The 20,215-nt window shown below is 54.9% G+C and overlaps 1 protein-coding gene across 4 annotated transcripts in view; it reads right to left on the reverse strand.

Annotated features, from left to right (window-relative positions):
* The window catches only part of RPTOR (regulatory associated protein of MTOR complex 1), a 330,740-nt gene that overhangs the window by 146,439 nt on the left and 164,086 nt on the right, over nucleotides 1-20,215 (reverse strand). The window lies entirely within an intron of this gene.

Genomic DNA, 20,215 nt, shown 5'->3' on the forward strand with positions numbered 1-20,215 from the left:
CAGTGGCCCCTGACATCACCCTCCGTGGCGATTCTCTCCAACCCTGCCCTGCTGGCTCCAGGAGGAGACGGACCCCACGGTCAGCAAGGGGCAGCCTCTGAGCCCACAGAATTTCCAACCTCCCTGTTCACACCGCAAGATCCTGGTTACGTCACGACTGCACCCCCTCTACCGACCACGCGCACGCGAGCACCGAAGAACGAGTAAACACAGGTGCTGCCCCTCCGACGAGTCCTCGTCGACCCGGAGTCTCCCTTCTGCGCCACCAGGAAGCCGAGTGCACGTCTGCTCACCACAGGACACAAGAGTGCGAGTGCCCGTGCCCATGGCCGCGAGAACCAGACCCCAGACGACCCCAGGACATAACAGTGTCCCATATCTAGCGTAATTGTTTGTGTGTAATTTTGGCATTTTTATAGGAAGAAATTTACATCCACAAATGGAAAGCCAGTCCACTGTGACACACACACACACACACACACACACACACACACACACACACACGCAAACAAGACTCCAAGTGCTTTGCCTGGTCCTGTGTGGTCACTCAGGCCGTGATCCGTGCAGGGCTGGCAGTGGCCGTGGGGATGCAATGTGTCCCCGCATAAACCCATGGCCCTGCTTCTCCAGAGACGACGGGGACAGAGCGGAAAGCTTATTTCCATGCTGAGGGACAAGAACGTGGCCCAAGCCATAGACAGCAGCCCATCCAAGGCTGGCTCACCACCGTCTGGCTTGTCCCCAAGATGAGGAGGAGAAGCACGTCCACCCGCCTCACGAGCTGCACACCCTGCAGGTCTGAGTGTGCACTCTCCTCCCCTCAAGTCCGAATCCTGAAGGAACGTTCTTTCAATCCTTTGCAGTATGTGGAAGGATGTGATGGAGAAAGAAAAAAACCCACAGTGACGCTAAAATGGAAAAAAGGAAGGATTAAAAAGGTGGCATCGTCTCAATTTTTCTAACTGCTACTTTCTGGCGAGCTGGGCGGGTCACGACCCCCAGGAGGCAGCAGACGCACGGGGACCCGTGACCCTCCTCCTCCACACGTCTACCTCACGCGGTTTGCCCAGGAAGAACCTTCCCGTCACCTAAAGAAGGCTGGTTTTCTGACACCAATTTTCACCTGCCAGTAAAAAACAAGACCCTAATAGCTACTGGCGATATAAACCTCAGAGAAGTGGCTGGCCCTGACATCCTGTGACACAGAAAAAGTGTGATTCTGTGTGGTTTTGAAAGCACGTTGGCAATTTGATTAATCCAGACGAGAAGAAATATTTTCCAGAGTTGTTACATAACCATCATACTAACACTGCAAACACTGACGGAGGAGGTCCAAATGGCATCAGGATTTGTCCTTTCCCAGCGTGATAAGCTGCATAATGAATTGTTTTACGTTCCTACAGAATAAGCTAACTCACAGTCTATCAAAGGATGCCCTACGCAGAACCACGCAAAACAAAGAGCTCTCCAGCCTGCAGAAGGTAACTTTTCTTTACACGGTTCCCAAGCCGTTTCGGTGACGCACCTGCTATCCTGTGAGGCTGCTCTCAATGCACAAAACAGGCTCAGGGTCCAAGGCACGCTTCTTCAAGACATCACCAACCCGTCTACAAAAACCTACTCAAGATCAATCAAAGACCTAAATGTACAAGCAAAAATGATAAAACTATAAAACTCTTAGAAGGAAACACAGGTGTATAAACCTTCATGACTCTGGAACATGACATCAAAAGTATGAGCAACGAGAGAAGAAAAGCAGGGAAGGTGGAGAACTTTCCTGTGTCAAGGGACGCTTTCAACAAGTAGAAAGATCACCCACAGACGGGGAGAAAATATTTGCAAATCCTACATACGTCTGATATGGGTCTAGGGTCTAGAATAAAGAAGGACCTCCTACGACCCAACAAGAAAAAAGACGACACGATTAAAAAACAAGAAAAGATGTGAGTAGATAGGTAATAAAAGAGACCTCAAGGCTGCAGGCAAACAGGATTTGTGCTAAGGGTGTGAAATGGCTCAGCTGCCGTGGAAGAGTCTGGCAGCCCATCAAGAATTAAACATAGTTACCACGTGACGAGAGTATCTGTGCAAAGCAAGGAACGTGTTCTCTCTGGAAATCACAGAAGGCTGCGCTGAAAGGTCACTTCCAGGTAGATGAGATTTGGGGCGGCCTATTGGTACAGAAGTTTGGCAACTGGCATCCCAAGCTACACGCTTCGACCTACTGACCCCGTTCCCGGAAATGTGTTCTGAGAGCGTGTCCAAGCGAGGCGAGAGCTCAGTGACGCCCTGTGAGGACAAACAGGGGGCAAAGACACCTGCAAATACTTTAATTTTACAACTATAGGGAAATGCTTTAAATGATATGTCTATAAATGCGATGGAATATTAAATTTGAGAATAAAATGCTGGTTAACACTATAGAATGATAACCTTCAAATTAAAAAATAAAATACAAAACACGTAACTCTGGTTAAGCACGATTATGTGCCCGTGTGGACGGGGAGTGGGAAGGAACAGTGAACAGATCAGCCGGGCGGAATTCCGGGTGACTGTCGTCGCCCCCTCCCTCCATTGCGCAAGTTACGACACTGCCCGCGAGGGGGCCCAGGACGACAAAGGCCCACCGGAGCCCCCAGGATGACTGGCATCTCCGGGCCCTGCGGTCCGAAGGGCGAACACAGGGGGAATGTGCCGATTTCACCTCCGAACCCGGCGATCCCGCACTCGCGACCGATCAGCGCTGAGGCTGACATTCTCTCTCAGGTTGAGAGTGAATGTGTTCTGTGCTGTTGTGGCTGCACGTGAGCTGCTCTCCACATCTGCAGCTCCCCCTGGAGAGGCAGAGAAGAAGGAGACAACGCCAGGGGCCCTAATTGAGGTAAATAAAACAGGAGACTGAGAACAAGCGGAAAGGACTCAAAACAAGAAAGAGTCTACAGCCCGATAGAGGAAAATGGCTGAAAACGGACATAGAAGGTTTGCACACAGGCGATCTCGTCTCCTCCTCTGCAGAGGACACCTCCCAGTTTGGGACCGGTGCCCGTGGCGGGGTGTCACCATGCCTGGGCGTGGCGGGTGGCGGGGCACGGGTTCCAGGGAGGGCGGGGCACAGGCATGCCGCTGGCACATGGGCACCACAGGGGCGCAGGTGGCGAGAGAGCGACAGACAGGCGGACGCTGGGTCCGTGAGCCAGTGTGAGGACGGCCACAGAGTGACCGCCACAGAGAGGGACAGCGCACCAGAGGGTCTGGTCAAAGAGAGCCGAATCTGAAAGGACACAACCTACGAGCCCTTGAGCTTCTCATGGCGGGGGGGTCGAGGGGGGAGGGGGCTTCTAGACGCCCTGGGGACATGACGTCTGGGCCCCTGTTGGCTTCTCTGGGGCGCCGTATGTCCCCTGCAACCAAACACGTGCCACACAGCTTCCCACGGGCTACACACCGTTCTGCCAGGTACTGGGCAGTCTGCAACGTCCGTGGCAGAAAGCTGGTTCCCACGGGACTACAGAGCAGTGTGGGTCAAAATGACACCGTCTGGCATAAAGCAGGCGGCGCGGGGCAGCGGCTGGACCCCCGGGCTGGGGTCTGAAGATCTGTGTTTCCGTTTGCTCCGCTGCAACCGAAGCGGTCAGCCTGGGCAGCCACAGGCCGCGCGTCTGGTTCCCTGCCCGCGGCACAGCGGCCCCCGGGCCTTTAGCACGAGCCAAGGTGAAGCCATATGGGAAAGCACCTGTGGTTGGAAACCGTTCTACAGTCAGTATCATAAAGCTCACGCTTACGGCACAGAGCACTGGCCACGGGCGTGCTTGTCACTCCGCAACGAGGGACGGAGAGCACAGCCACCACACGCTGGTGTTTCGGAACACAGAGACTCAGGGACACGGGGCTGGCCAACAGGAGGGGACGGGACCAGAGGGCTTTCAGGGTCCCGGAGCGCCTGGTTCTTCAGGATATCCTGTGTCCTCCATCTACAGCAACAGGATCAAAGCCCTTCTAAAACCCGCGGTGTTTCCAATGAGCATGACCTCAGCGCTCCGGTGGGCGGACAGGCAGACCCCCCCGCCCCGGGAAGTCCTGTGTCCCCACACAGTGCTGGCCTCTTTGCCTCCCGCCACAGCTGCGTGGAGGGGCCCGGCCAGGCCAAACCGTCTGAAGGCGGGACCAGTGAACGACAGCTCAGGACAGGCAACGGGCTGCCGCGCGTCTGTCTTCCGGGAAGAACAAGTTACGGGCAGCCCCACGTTGACCACGTGTCCCCGACGGGCGGCACATCCATCCCCTCTGCTCAGAGCCCCCGGGGGGGAAGGGTGGCCGAGCCGGGCCTCACTGACTTCCAACGACGTCCTCGGTGCACAAAGTGCCCCCCGGCGCAGGCCTCCAGCAAAGCACCGGCATAAATCACAATAACGGGAGGCCCTTTCCAACAGGCTTCGCGCTCAACAACCGGCCAGGGAGCTCCTGTTCTTGTTCTTGAGAAAGAACAAGAAAAACTGGCCCATAAAAAGGAGAGACATTTGCAATGACTGTTCCTCCCGCATGCGCAGAAAATGCTGCCTCCACGACCAGCCCACACGCTGGACCCCACGCCCCACGGTCACCGTGTGCGACTCGGCCGCCGCCGCAGGGCCAGAAACACCTTCCGGTCTCGGTGTGGGCGGAACCCCCGCGGGCCGCGTCTCTCACACGCCCTGGGGTTCGGGTGGCAGCACGCAGGCCACCTGCCCGGCCCCCCCCCTCCGCGCCCACGCCCGGGACGGGGGTGTCCTACCAAGAAGGCGCTACCAAGAAATGCTTTCAGGCCCTGCATTTCTGAGGCCGCTGCAGGGTCATCGCGGCAGGAGACGGGGATAAAGAACAGCCTCGGACAGAGCGCCTGGGCCTGAATGCCGTGTGGCCGCCGCGCCCGTCGGGCCGAGGTCCAACTCCCCCGTCCCTAGTTATCTTCACGCGCCGGACGAGGACGACACCCCACTCCCGACAGCGCCCCTGCCGCGAACGAGCTGCCGCCTCCCCGCCCTCCGCCTGCTCTTCTGTTGTCTTGTGGGGGTGGGGGGACCGGAAGTAACGGCACAGGTGGTGAGGAGTGTTTGTTTCCCTGCTCGGTACGCGGCTGAGGCCCGTCGGCGCTCGTCCCGTAAGGGAAGCGTGCAAATACGCCCGCGTGTGCAACGTCGTCGTCCTGTGGGCTCCAGGCCTCCACCCGCGTGTGCCCGCTGTGCGTGGGACTGACCAGAGAGGCTGCGTTCACAAGCGATGATGCGTCATCCTGAACCCTTCATATTGTAATTCATTTCGGCAAAAACTTAGGTTTGCACCAGAACGTCCACCGGTAAGGGGTTACAGAGGGGCGTGAGGACGCTAAGAGACGCAGGGCAGCGTGTACTTGATGGCACGGCCTCCTGGCCTCAGCCACAGGGCAGTTCTGTTCACCCCACGGGGACGCAGGGCCTGCCGGGTTGGGCCGGCCCAGCAGTGGCTCCGTCAGCCTGCCTCCGGCTGGGGAAGGCGGGGCCCGTGACCTTCACGGCCTGCTTCTCTGGAAGCTTCCACGGGCACCTTAGGGTGGCCACTCCATCCCTGGGCCCGGCACCAGCCAGGGCAGTGCTCCCCCTCCCTCCGCCCCCGTGTGTGCCACCTGCCCCTCAGGGCCTCCTGTGACGTGCCGACTGCTCCCCAAACCCGTGGGACCTGCGCCCTCAGCACGGCCGATGCTCCGGGAGCAGGACGTGGGGTCGATGATCTCGACTTCCCAGTCTCACTTCTAACACAAGTTTTCGTTTTAAACAATAATCTCCTCGCTTGAGCCCATGCCAGCCCATCAGGCTACTGTGCTCTGCTCATCTTTCCTCCCCACGCCCGCCATGCAGTCACGCCCGCGACGCCCCGACTCTACAGTCTGGCTCGCCTGCCTCCCCTCCATCCAGCGCCCGCCATCCTCCTCCCCAGACTCAACACCCACATCGAAGGCCTACCTCCTCGACTCCTTCCGGTGCCCCGAAACCCTCACAAGGCAGCCACGTCCCCCCTGGACCCTCTCCCTCCTCCACTAGCTCTCCCACGCCCCCCATCCCTGTCTTCCGTCCCTGGTTCTCGGGCTTTTGAACTGGTCCCCCTTGGCCGGCGTCTCCCGGCCCAGTTCAGTCCAGGAGCCCCTCAACCACTCCCACTACACTCTGCCCCCGTCCACAATGTCCTTCTCCTCTGACGGGCCGCCACCCACAGAGTGACCCAAATACCTGGGTTTCGACGGTTTGGGTTCTTATCCCACCTGTGTGTCACCGCCGTGACGTGTGTGACTTGACCGACTGGCTTCCCTCCCCCCGGCCCCGTGCCCACCTCAGCAGAGGGTCTGGCGTCCCGGGCTGGTGCCGCCTGCCGCGTCCTGCTAAGAGGGATGATGCGTGGCTCCCGAATCTGGGGTGCGGGTGAACGCTTGAGTGCTTCCCCCCGACAGGATACCGACCCCCCCATCCACAAATGCATGGAAAGAGCCAACAAACCACACAACCACCTTCCTTCAGTGTCGCGGCTTCCCTCACGGACAGCAGCCGACGGTCTCCCTTTCCCACTCAGCTTGCGTTAACGCGGCCCTTACTGTCGACGGCGGCTCCGACAGGCCCTCTACAACTGGCGCAGGTGACCACTGACTCCCTGTCAGCTACGGTGGCCTCTCGAGTGCTCAAGCGGAGCGCCCTCTCGTACCTGAGCGGGCGTGTGGCATCTCTGGGCTCCCGGTCCCCGGCTGCCTCCCTTCCCGCCCTCGGGATGTGCTCCTGCCCTCTTCTCCATTCGCGGCCTCTCTGCCATCATCCCAGCCCGGCGAAGCCGCGGTAACGCATCCCACTTCGGGCCCTCCCTCTCCCGAGCCCCTTCCTCCCGTCGAACACACCCGCACAGCTCGTTTGCCTGAAAGAAAACAACAGACAACCAGCAGCCCACGTGATCTGGCAAGTCGTGCGTGCGCCGTTCCTTTCCTTCCTCCAGGCTGAGCTAAGAGTCTGTGTCAAAGGCCTGCCCCACCTCCCACTGGGCTCAGGCCTCCTGTGTCGGGACCCCCTTCCCGCTGGGGCCCAGGGCGCGGTGTTCTCCGGACCGGGAGAGTCTTGACTCACACCTGCAAAGCGCACCCTGTACTGACTGTGGGCGGGGCTGCGGAGGGCCGGCCGGGAGCCCCTGCGGGCCATCAGAGCCACCGCCAAGGCCACTCGGCGCTGTGTCCGCACCGGGACGCTGCCCCGTGCCCACGCCCGTGCTCGTTCCCAGCAGGGCCTGAGCCGCCCTACTGTGGACCCGCGTGCACGTCTTCTGAATGGGACCCCGGGTGGCACAGAACAGATGCTGCCTGCAGAATAAGACCGCTCCTGAGCCTCACCTCCGTGGACCTCGCCCTCTTTCTGGGCTCACGGTCACCGTCCCTTTCCTCAGACTGCGGGGTCTTGCCGTGCTGGGCTACTCACAATGGGCCAAACCCGGGTTCGAGCCCAGGGCCCGGACAGGATCGTCTGCTCAGAATGCCGTGGCCACCTTCTCACTGATAGAACTGACAACACACAGCCAACACGATGCCGCCCGCTCCGAGGCAGGCAGAGGGACGCTGGTCCTTCTCTCCGCGCCAAGAGCAGCACGGATAAGGGAGCTGTCCCCCTGCAGACTCTCTCCGGCTGGCGGGCAGGGACTCCGTCTCCCAAACCTGTGCAGTGCAAGGACTTCTACGGCCACCTGGAACCGAACAGGCATTCCAAAGAAGCTGTTACTTCGACCGCAGAACACACAAGCGTCGGGCTGTTCCAACGACCGGCTGACAGTGCTGAACACCCGTGCCCGATGCCTGGCCTCGCGGCCGCTTTAACGGGCCCTCTGTCTCTGGTTCAAACTGTTCCATGTCAAGTATATGCACACCAGGGGCACAAGTGACAAGGAGCAAGAAAACCAAAGAGGCTGACGTCCTGCGGCTTAATTCACACCATTGTAAACCCACACGCACGGGTTGCACATGGTCCCATGATTCTGGAGTTCAAAAGATGCTAGTCAGGAGGGACCAGGAATCCCATCTAAGCACAAGAATGAGAAAGAAATGGCTTCTGCAGGAAACCAAGTGACTGCTGCTCCGTGCCCACGGGAGTCGCGAGCGTCCACTATAAAACGTGCAGCCATACACATTAGACCTTTGAAAGCGACGCGGCTTCGTATCCCCGATTACACACGGAGACATGTGCACACTTGGCCGCACATACCAGATAAGAAGTCAAAGCACCGTTACAATGGCCCAGAGGTTTAGTAAGAAGATACAAACAGGCAAATAAATAGTTAACAGGTCATTGTTCTCTCAAACGTGAGGCTAATTCAGTTGCTCTGCAGGTAGGATGTCAAACAGGGATGAAAACGGATTTGGAACATAGTGATGACGGCATCTGAACATCAGAGGACAAAGGACTTTCCTCCCATTGGCCAAGGATGACCAGGCGGGCGTGGAGGGGTGGGGAGCGAGGCTGGCGGGGCAAATGCTGTTTTGGAAGTATCATTTCAGCCCAAGCTGACTCCCTGGAACCACGTTGATGACTCTGCGGCACAGTGCGCTGAACCGCACATAATCTTTGTTATCTTCTGTACGTTCCCGTTCTGTTAAAAGAACACGCCGTTCGCGCCTGCTATGCCACGTCCTCCATCCACGCTCCACGCCGGCGCATCGAACTCTCACCAGACTCCTGGACTCACAGAGCCGCCTGGGGATCCCGCCTGAGACAACGCATCCCCTGGTTCTCTCGTTAGACAAACACTGGAGGAGAAGACAGGATGTGAGCCAACAGTCAATTGCCGTGAGCTAAATAAGCTCCGACATGAACCAAAATGAAAAAGGCAACCGCCCTTTAAAACAGGATTCGTTCCAGAAAACACTCCTCTCCAGGAAATAAGCCGATTTTCCAAATTTGGTCAAATAGGTCAATATTTAGGCAGTAGCTCTGAAAACACTATGTCTTAGCTTGTAGCATTATGGATGTCACTGAGCCTCGGGACAGTACTTGAGTGTGGTCAGCTGATACTGAGGACCGATCGAAGGAGACGCGATTTGAATGCAGGTATTTCACAAAGGGCCGTCCAGCCAGCGTGGGTCACATGCGTGACCCCGTGAAGCGTCCTGAGGAACTGTCCAGAGCCCACGACTCGGGGAACGTGCTGTCGCTGGGGTGCACCTTCTCTTCTATTTTTCTCCCCTTCACCCCCAACCCTTCTCAACACCCCCCAGGCACCCATGTCTATTAAATGTACGTCCTTCCATATTTTTATTTAAGCATATGTGTAGACGTACGTTCATATGCCTATTTTGCATTTAATTCACCAAAGAGTACCGTGGCATAAATCTAAGCCTGTTTCTTATTTCTGCACTCCACACTATGCACTTAAAACCACTTAAATCAACTTAATTCGGTGCAATTTCCATACAGTGAGACGCACCCGTTTTCAGATCATGGTCTGAAGCAGCAGACAGATGTGTCTCACCTGCCATCACCCCGGCCCTGAATCTGCCCCAGCGAGCCCCACCCGCTTTATCTCGCTGTGGTCAGCCTTTCTCGGGATGTCTCGGAATCATGAACTGGGCACTCCCCCTGTTCATCCGCCAATCATTACAAGGTTTCTGAGATTCACTCATTCTGTCTGTTATCAATAGCTTGTAATATCGCATGGACGGACAGCAATTTGATTATCTGTTCAGCTGCTGATGGACATTTGGGTCTTTTCAGGTTCTGGGTATCATCAACGGAGCTGCTAGGAACATTCACGTGCACGCCTTTCTGTGGACACAGGTTTTCTTCCTCTCGGGTCACTGCGTAGGCATGGAACTGACGGGCTGTACATGTAACATTATTAGAAATGGCCAAACGGATCTCCGAAGTGGCTGTACTGTTTTGCATTCCCGTTGGCAACACATACCACGCATCCTTCCTGTGTCCGTCAGCCGTTCCCGTATCTTCTTTGTAGAACATCCACCCAATCATTTGGCCATTTGTTTAAAATCTGGGTTGTTTTCTTGAGTTTTTAAAGGTCTTCCTATATTCTCTATGCAGGTCTCTGTCAGACAACGTGTTGTAAAGGTGTCTCAACAGTGTCTATCAAACAGCACAAGTTTTTAATTTTAATGAGCTTCAACTGATCGATTTTTTTAATGGTCTGTGTTGTTCGGGTCACGTCTAGAAAATCGTCAATTTCTCCTATGTTTTCATCTACAAGTTTTATAGTTCTACCTTGTGTAAGATCAGAAGTTAATTGCTTACAAGGTTGGGGATTTTGTTTTTCCTGAATGAACAGCCAATTATTCCAGTACCATTTGTTAAAGAGACCGTCCTTTCCCCATCAGACCACCTCAGTATCCTTGTCCCAACTCAACCGATCATATACGTGTGGGTCTACGTCTGCACTCTGTGGTCCGTTCCGTTGGTTTATGTGGCCGTCCGTGAGCCAATGCCACAGTCGTGATTACTGCGGCTCGATACGAAGTCTTGAAATAAACCAACGTGCCTCCTTTTCGAAACTGTTTTGGCTACACCCTTTGCATTTCTACATAGGATTTAAAATCAACTTGTCGGGGTGCTCGGGTGGCCCAGTTGGTTGAGCATCTGACCCTTGAATTGTTGGCTCAGGTCATAATCCCACGGCTGTGGGACTGAGCCCCGAGTCAGGCTCCGTGCTGAACGAGGAGCCTGCGTAAGACTCGCTCACTCTCTCTCTCTCCCCCCTGCCATCCCCCCTTCTCCCCTCCCTGCTCATGCTCGCTCGCTCTCTCTAAAAGAAACAAAACAGGAACTGTTAAAAATAAATAATGATAAAACCAAGTTGTCAATTTCTTTAAGAAATAGGATTCTAACTGGGATTGAACTGGATATACAGATCAAGTTGAGCAGATTTAAAACGCTCGTTGTTTTACTCTCTAAGCACAGTCTAATCCTCCACGTATGCTGCGGTCATTCTCCGTGACGCTCCGTGGCTTCAGGCGCACGGGTCTGGCACGTGGTTTGTTACCTTCATCCTCAAGTCATTTCAGAACTTTGATGACACCGCAAATCATCTTTAAATTTCAGTTTCCAAGCGTTTGTCAATAGTACACAGAAAGGCAACTGATGTGGGGTGGGGTATCCATCTGATGCCCTAGAACCAAGCTAAAATGAATGAGTTCCAGCCACGTCTTTGTAGGCCACTCCTGAGTTTCTAGGTAGACAATCATGTTGTCTGTGAGTAAGCAGCTTTATTTCCTCGCCAATCTGTATGCCCTTTTATATTCTTCTAGCTTCGCTGCCCCGACTAGAACGTCTTCTAGCCCTATAATAAACAGTAGTGGTGAGAGTGAACATCTTTGTCTCGTTTGCAACCTTCTGGGGAACACATTTAACCTTTCACCATTAAGTACAATGTTAGCTACAGGCTCTCCTGAGATGCCTTTTATAAGCTTAAGAGCGTTCGCTTCCATTGCTAGTTTGCTGGACTGGTTTGTTATGAATGGGTGTCAAATTCCGTCAAATGCTTTTATGCGTCTATTGAGATGATCATATGGTTTTTCTCTTTAACTCTGGAAAAGGAGAATGAATACATTTATAGTAAGTTGTACCTTGCAATGGATCGCATGTAGTGATATGCATATGGTAAATAAACAAACAAACCCTGTGTTCCTGAGATAAACCTTACTGGATTCTTTCTGTATATTCACAGGCTTCATTTGCTAATATTTTGTTAAGGATTTATTTATTTTGGAGAGAAAGAGAGAGAGACAGAGCTTGAGTGGAGGAGGGGCAGAGAGAGAGGGAGACACAGAATCAGAAGCAGGCTCCAGGCCACGAGCTGTCAGCACAGAGCCGAACGCGGGGCTCAAACCCACAAAGTGCGAGATCATGACCTGAGCTGAAGTCGGGCTCCCAACCGACTGAGCCACCCAGGCGCCTCTTTGTTAAGGATTTTTATATCTGTGTTAGTGAGGAATCTTGGTCTGTAAGTCCTCCTCCCCCCAGCCTCCACTTTATACAGTCTTTGTGTGACTCTGATCTTGGGGGTCAAGTTAGCCTCTGGAACGAGACAGGAGACGTTCCACTTCCTCTATTTTCTGAAAGCGTTCATAGAAGAATTGGTGTTATTTCTTTCTTAAACATTTAAGAATTTATCGGTAATAATATCTGGGCCTGGAGTTTTCTTCGTGAGGCTTTTACCTGTAATTCAATTTCTTTATGACGTATAAACTCTCCAGATTGTCATTTCCTTCCGTGTCAGATTCAGTAATTTGTGTCTTTCACGCAATTCACCCACTTCATTTAAGATGTAGAATTTACTGGAATAAAGTCCTTCCTACTTAAAAGGATCCCCTTTTAACCGGTTACTCTTAATGCCTGTGGTGATGCTCCCTTTTCTACTTCTGATATAGGTAATTTGTGCCTCTTTTCTGGTTTTCTCGACCATCCAAAGAGAGTGTCGACAATTTTATCGAGCTTTTCAAATTTATCAGGATTTCTAGATTGTTTCTGGAGTGTTTTCTGTTCATTATTACTCTCCTTTTTAAAAATTTCTTTTCTTCTACTTATGGTTAAATGTGCTTTTCTTTCTCTGGTCTTACAGAGAAAGACCATACGTTGTATACTTTTCCAATTAAAATCTACAAACACCGTTATGATTTTGAGATCAGTAATTGCTGGTGTATATAAACCAGTTCACTAACTACTTGCAGCTTACCTGATGTTTTACCCACGATTCCCGAGTGCTGAACCTTCGGCTAGTTTATCTCACAAGCTGTGCAACAAGAAAGGCCCAGTGCACGTCTCTAAGCGGACTTCTGGAGGCATTTCCATGTACCGCTAAGGAGAAACGGCGCTGCAAATTAAAGGGGCGTGTAATTTACCACGAGATGGGGGGGGGGGTGGTCTCAGATACGTCCGGGGGCGAAAATGTGCATCCCCCAATCAATGAAGTATGACAGATGATCCATGCTGTACGGGGATGATTACACAGTTTTGTGTTTTTCCACTACTTACTTATCTGGCCTTCCTGGCGGCCAGGGCTCCGAGGCCTGCAGGAGTGCCAGAGAGAGTCCTCGCCTGCTCCCGGCCTCGACGGGAAGCTGTCTCAAGTTGCTGCGCCAAGCATGATGTCTGCCGAAGAGCCTGGAGTAGCCCTTCCCCAGTTAAGTGAGGCCCGAAGGCCTTCACTGAAACATGGATCTCAACTCCCTCCGTCGTCATGGCCATCAAAGTGAAGAAAAGGAGCCAGACAGGCACGAGTACCGGGGAGAAAATCACAGCAGAGAGAGACAGGCAGGTGCCAGACAGGCGGGCAGAGCACGCGGCAGCCTGCAGCGCCCGTTGGGGCTCGAAGCCCGGCTCTCTCGTCCCCGTCCCTGCCCACGGGCCCGCCGCGAGGGCCGACTGAGACGGTTCCTGCGGTGGCCCGGGTGCCGTGCCGTACCGCTAGCTGCTCTGGCCACCGCGATGGTGACGTTCCAGCCAAACGTAAGAAAGAGTCGGACAAGTCGCAGCGACTCAGCAGAGGAGAGAGGGCGGACACCTCAACTCCGGATGGAGAAGAGCCAAAGAGAAGTCAGCCGACTCGTGGCGCGGAATTTCGGGACGCAGAGAGGCCCAGGCGCCGGGGCCGGAGCTGAAAATGAGAGTGCCGGTCCGACTTTGTATGGAGACGGGGGCAGCCCCAAGACGCCCCCTCCTGTCGTAGAATTCTGGGGCGTTAACCAGACGTGCTGGGGACGTGGAGACGCCATGACAGGTACCAGCTGCCTCCTCTCTGCAGACTGTGGCATCTCCCCCGGCTCTATAAGGGGGATGTTTGTTTTTCCTTAGACTTAACCTTCGTTTCCTGACTGTACGTACTACATCTGAGCCTGCTTCAGCTGTATCCCACGGGCAGGAAAAGCTCTGCTAAACCGTCACTCAGCTTCGAGTATTTCACGATATTCTTTACGTTATATCCTCTTTAATCTAACGGTTTTAAGAGTAAGATTTTTTAGCTTTCAGGACTTTTTTCCCATCTATTTTTCCACTACTGAGCCCCAACCGCGCTGCACAGTGGTCTGAGAACAGAGTGTACACGGTGTGGACTCTCCGGGGTTATTCAAGCTTCCCCTGTGGCCCAGCACACGGTTGTTTTTGTGACTTGTCCACGTGTGCCAGAACGGTGTATCCTGTGTTTGCCTTTGTTACACCCAGTTAATCAATCCTGTCACTGAAATCTTATCTATCTGGCTTACTTTCCAACTCCTGGGCGCCTCGGTCCCTTTATTCCTGAGTTGCTGCTTCCGTCCGTGGTTCCTTCCGTCCTCATCATACACGGCTCGGGGCCACGCTGTCGGGTGGGTGCAGAGTCCCATCCGCGTGTCTCCTCGTCGCCTGCGCTTTCCCGCCATAAAACACTGCTCTTTGTCCCTTTCGACGCGTCTCATCTCGGGCTCTGCCCTGGCTTATAAAGCTGTCACTTCAGCTTTCGTTCGGCTCATACTTCTCCTTTCATCCTGCGATTTCCAGCCTTTCAGATGCTGTGTTTTAAACACGTGTCCTGTGGACGAGGGGCTGCTTTGCCGTGTCACGGGGAATTTTACGGGGTACAGAACCCCTGTCCTCTGAGAGACGCGGCTCACTCAGACCACCCTTTTAGCGCAAGACTTATTGTGGCCGCTTTGTTTCACACTTTCTGTTCACCGTGCTTTTCTTTTCTCTTTCTTCTACCTTCCTTTAGAGGGAAGAAATGGTCTCTCCTGGTGTGAAAATGACACCTTCTATTTTCATTATTCTGGTGGTTCTGTCTCCCATGTCAGACCAATCGCACGCGCAGTTTCCATGACCGATACCGTAGCCGTCTTCGACTTCCAACTCGCACTCCGACCTTCTGGCCTCTCCCTCTTCCTCTGTGTCTGGGGTGGGCCCAGGCCTCGCTGCCCTCCGCCGCGCCCGCCGTGCTGCTGGTCAGCACACCTGCTACCTTCTTTAGCCCATCGGTGACACTCTGCACGCCCCGTATCTCCGCCTGAGCTGTGTCCCTAACTGCCTGCCTCCTCCTCACGTTCCCGGTGTCACCTTCGCTCTGAATTCTTCCTCTGCCTTCTACAGGTGCAGGCTACTCCCCAGAGGACAGCTGGTCACCTGTCCTTCCCTCCCTGCCTCCTTCTGTGCCCATGAGGGACGGTGTGGGGAGGAGCCACCGCACGGCCGGAACGCCTGCCCTCAGACTGCCCTCGCCTGCGCCCTCCCGTCCTCACCTACCCCGCCGTGTCCACCCGGCCTCCTGTCTCCTCTCCCAGGGGTCTCTACCGTCCCCAAGGGTCCCCACGTTTCTGGCTCGTTGCTGAATGGACTCCCCACGGGACCCATCAGTGTTGGCCCCCGTGGCAGCCCAAGGACTAGGTCTGGGGTCGGAGCCAGGGAGGGGGCGGAGGGGCCGGGGGTCAGCAGCCCTGCCGTTCCCTCCCGTTCCGCCGTCTCTCCTAGCAGCATTCGCCAGGTTTCTGCGTGTGGAGCTCTGTGACGACGCATTATGGCACTCACATTCACGAGCACGGCACCGGACCGCAACGGTCAGAATACGTGGTCCAGTCTGGAGGTGGGCACGGGACCAATCACGTGACCTGACGGTTTCTGGAAGCTCCCGTGGGGCTTATGCAGCAGGACCAGAGTGTGGCTGAGGCCGTACTGTGAAGGCCTCCCGAGAAGAAAACCATTTCAACTAAACTTACCTACTACTAAGGCCCAACACACGGAGCGAGGCGTTTTACTCCCTGATGTGTCTCCGTGGCCTCACTCTCTGGGAGGGGCTCTGACTGTCTCCGCCTTCAGACATGAGAAGTAAGGCAGAGCCATCGTATCCAATTTTTTAAAAGGAACTAAAAACCTGACAACACACGAGCACTGAATGCTCAGGCAGGAAGTTTGTTCTCCAGCAAAGAAGCTGTATTTTAGAAAATTCTAGAGAGAACCATTAACCCTATCATCAAAAACCAGCAAGGATTTCTGTCTGTAAAGGTAACTCTGAGTCTTGGCCGAGTCTTTAAGAAAGATACAAAGCAAACGTCACAGGCAGGGTCTGCGATGGGATAGGCACTGCCCTCTGCTCAGCCCGGCCGGACACACAACGGGGGCCTGGCGCCTGGGCCTCTCTGCGTCCCGAAATTCTGCTCCGTGAGTCAGCTGACTTGTCTTTGGCTTTTCTCCTTCCTGGGGCTGAGGTGTCAGCCCTCTCTCCTCTGCTGAGTCATCACGACTTGTCCGACTCTTTCTTACGTTTGGCTGGAACGTCACCATCACGGTGGCGAGAGCAGCTAACGTGACTGCACGGCGTCCGGGCCACCGCAAACTGCCGCGTGCTGAGCTCCGCCCGCCTGCCTGGGGCCTGCCTGTCTCCTCTGCCTCCCTCGCTGGGTAAACACAGAAGGGCAAGACTTCCCATGCGGACGAGTATACATTAATCCGGTGTCATTAACATTTAAACTCCCTGAAATTCCTCAATTTAATTGAAAGGAGAGAAACACGTTCCTTGACCTCTATTCAAACCAAAATAATGTCTATCATTTTCTTTAATAAACAATACGATTACATGCTGCACAATGCAATAGGCATCAATCTAGTTTATAGCAAATTAAGTGCCACTGGGTTATAATTTTCAGTAGTACACAAATATAGCCACAATAAATTTAAAATGGAATTCTGCCACCAAAGACGCAGAAAAAGCCAAAAGAAAACCTGTATTTTAGACTCTTGTACTACGTTGATATACATGCTGAGTAAGGTAATCACTTATATAGGGAATAATGTACTGGCTCGTTTCAGAATTACTGACACTATCGATTTCTGAAAATAAGAAATACTGAAGCAAAACACGAAAAGCAAATCCAATAACCAGGTTTCCCAACAACGACTTCATCATCAAATAAGATTCACAAACACACTTGCCACCAAATACGACCACACACGCGTTTCGTACGTACAAAGCAAGGCTGTGGTACGTTCGTAAAGCACACGGTACTCTTCTCCACTTGTGCCTTATATAATGAGTGAGTGCTGCTAAAAACCATCGTCTTATTCACACAAGAACGAAGGACGGAGGGAGGGTATTTCCTGACCAGTAGATGAGGACAGTGGTCTCACGCACACTAAGATTCTGGTTCCATTCTCAAAAGCACGAGCTGGCTAAGTAGGGTCCAGTGGCTGTTTTCACAAAAACAGTTTTCCGGGAACACAGCTCCTCTCATCTGTCCATGTCCGTACGGCTCCCCCACACTACCAGCAGAGCTGGGGTCTCGGGCACCCAAGGCCTCAGCTATTCACTATCTGGCCCTTTACAGAAGACCGTGGCGGACCCCTATCCTTGAGTTACTGTGGGCTCTCCTACCTTTGCTGACTAGCATCCTAAATGCCAAAGCCCTAGGCTTTGGTTAAATAAAACAGGGAACGTGAATAAAGTGAAATCTTATGCGGTCATGACAAATGGTGTTTACTAACAGTTTCTAGTGGTCTAGGATAAATTTATTATAATGCTAAAGATTAAGTAGCAGAAACTGCAAATTTTAGCCTCATTACATCCGTGCAGAAATGTACACGCGTAGAAGTAGAGACTAACAGGCAATATAGCAAACAGGTAACACTGAGCGTGTTGAAGTTGGTAAAATCTTGAATGATCATTCTCTTTTTGCATTTTTTAGAAATGTGTTCACTTCTTTTGAGAGAGAGTGAGCGAGCACACACGCGCCTGCACGAGCAGGGGAGGCAGAGGGTGGGGGCCAGGGTGGGGGAGACAATCCCAAGAAGGCTCTGTGCTGTGAGCGCAGAGCCTGACATAGGGCTGGATCCCACGGACCGTGACGGCATGAGCTGCGCCAGTCAGGCGCCCTTCTTTTTACTTTTTACAAGTTTTCTGCAAGGAATGTACATCCTACTTTAAGTTGGAAAATACTGACTCTGCAAATGAAAAACCAAACCTTAACCCTGGAAATACGAATGAGCGCTACCCACCAGGCTGTTTTCCTTTCTCCATTTAAGACAAGCTGGTGGTTTCTGACCGGTTGTTACAAACGAGCACACGTTTCGCCTGACGAGTCTTCCAAGGATCGTGGTCTGTCGCCGTCACGGGCTAAGGACCGCGCAGCCGCCATCCGATTCATCCGTTAGGCAGAGAGTGGCTTACCGCGAAGACAGACCCGCCGGGCAGTGCCTGCGTCTGTTCCAGACACACCCTGCTGATGACCACCGCATGCAACCCTGGCGCGCTGATTCCGAAGCCCCCCCGACGGGAACCATGTAAGTTGCAGCCGCTTCTCCCTGTGTTTCCCACCAGACGTTACTTTTACAAGCTTTAGTTACAGCCTCACTCCCGACAGGATTTCAGGCAGCTCCCGAGACAACGCGTCCCGTCGCGGCGGAGTGAGGCCCGCTCCCCGATCAGAGGGCGGGCTCGACGGCACCCAGCTGTGAGTGAGGGGCGCCAAGTCCCTCCCGACCAGGGTGGAAGGGAGCACGTCGGGGACACGGGCGAGGACATCCGCCTGCCGCGGGGGCGGCGACATGGGCAGGTGTGGGGGCCGAAGATTCCCGCTCAGGCCCTTCTTGCTTTCTTTTCCTTCCTCCCTCCCTGCATGCATCTCCACTCGCCCGCCCGAAAACCCGCACAAATGCCCCGTGCCAGGCCCCGCAAACAGCCCCGGCCCAGGGCGGGCGGAGGCCTGGGCACACCTGGCTCCCGGCGTCATTCGGGAGTCAGCGCGCAGAGGCAGCAAGGGCAGGAGACCCTGGGGGGAGAGGCGGGGCAGAGAGTGGAAATGAGGCCCGCCCCTGGGACAGTCCAGGCGCACGCGTGGGGGCTACTGCCCGCAGACCTCCGCCTTCCCGCTGTCGCCTGGGAGAGTAGCTGCCTCGGCGCTCTTATCAAGTCACGTTCCCACGCAAACACCCCCCGGGCTCTCCCCGTCAGTCCTCCGCGTCAAGGTCAGGGGCTCGGCATTCAGAGCAACCCACGTCCGACGCCGGTCCACCCCTGACCTCACCTACACCTCTTCAGCTTCCTGGGCCGATGACCTGCTCTTCTCAGAGACGCGCGTCACCCCTGGAGCCGGCGGGGCTGTGAGCCGCCTGCCCGCGATGCCCCTCTGCTCCTCTTCAAACCCGGCCCCCTGCGGGGACCCCCATCGGGCTGCGTCTCCCCCAGGACGCTTTCCCTCGTCCCCTTGGCCCTCAGAGATTCTCTGTCCCCTGGGCACACGGGAGCCCCGGCCACGCTTGCCCGCGACACTCAGGCGCCTCAAGGCAGCTTGTGTCCTCGGCCAGACTGTAAATCTGTGAGGACAACTTCGCGTCTCCTATGGCGCTTAGTGCGGGTTTTCAGGACACAGCGGAACTCAGTTAATTATTTCCTGGATGATGAACAGAATCACGTTAAACGGCCCTTCCTCCTCTCCTGGCGACCGCCAAACAGCACCGACAGTTACGGAGAAAAACTCAGGACCGGCCTCGTGAATAAAAAGCCTCGTTGAGAGAGTTGCGCCCGCAGGGGGGTGGGTGACGGTGCGGAGCCCCCGTGTCCTCCTGGCCTGAGCTTCCGCTTCTTTCCACGTTTGGAGAACGTGTCCGTGTCACCCTCAGGAAGCGGCACCTCTGCCGACCTCTCCTTGCACACGGGAGCGCCCGTTTCTCTCTGTGTCGCCTGCCCTCTCTGTTCCCTCCTGCGGCCGCCCTTCCAGCTGATGCGGGCTGCGGCCCCCTCTCCTGCCACGGATCCCTTTCCTGCCACGGATCCCACCTGCCGTGTTCCTCCTTCCAAACATCATCGTTTTCCTACCTCTGCCCCCACCGGGCTCTTCCTTAGATTCCCGCTTCGCAGTCCTGCCTACTGCTTCTAGAGTCTTCCTTCCTTCATCCCCGTCACGTGCACACAACTTGCTTGGGGCCGTTCCACAGCTCTGTCCCGCGCTGGCCGTGCCCCTCAGGGTCGACCTCTGCTTCTCGGGGCGCAACGGGGGACCTGTCAGCTGGCGGTTGAGCTGGGCGGCTAGGAGCCCCTCTGGGCAGCTCCCTCACTGCTGACTCCTCACGGGGAAGTCACCCTGCAGGAGGCTCTCCCTGGGGCAAGCCCCAGCCCTGGGATGCGGGGGGCGGGGTTTGGGGGGGGCAGAGGGGAGCTGCTCCGCCAGCCCAGCATTGTCGACCTCACCGGGGGGCCTGGGCGGACTGGGAACACTGCTCTAGCT

The sequence above is a fragment of the Panthera pardus genome, unplaced genomic scaffold (assembly GCF_024362965.1).
Source record: "Panthera pardus isolate Hobbes unplaced genomic scaffold, ASM2436296v1 HiC_scaffold_3, whole genome shotgun sequence".
NCBI lineage: Eukaryota > Metazoa > Chordata > Mammalia > Carnivora > Felidae > Panthera > Panthera pardus.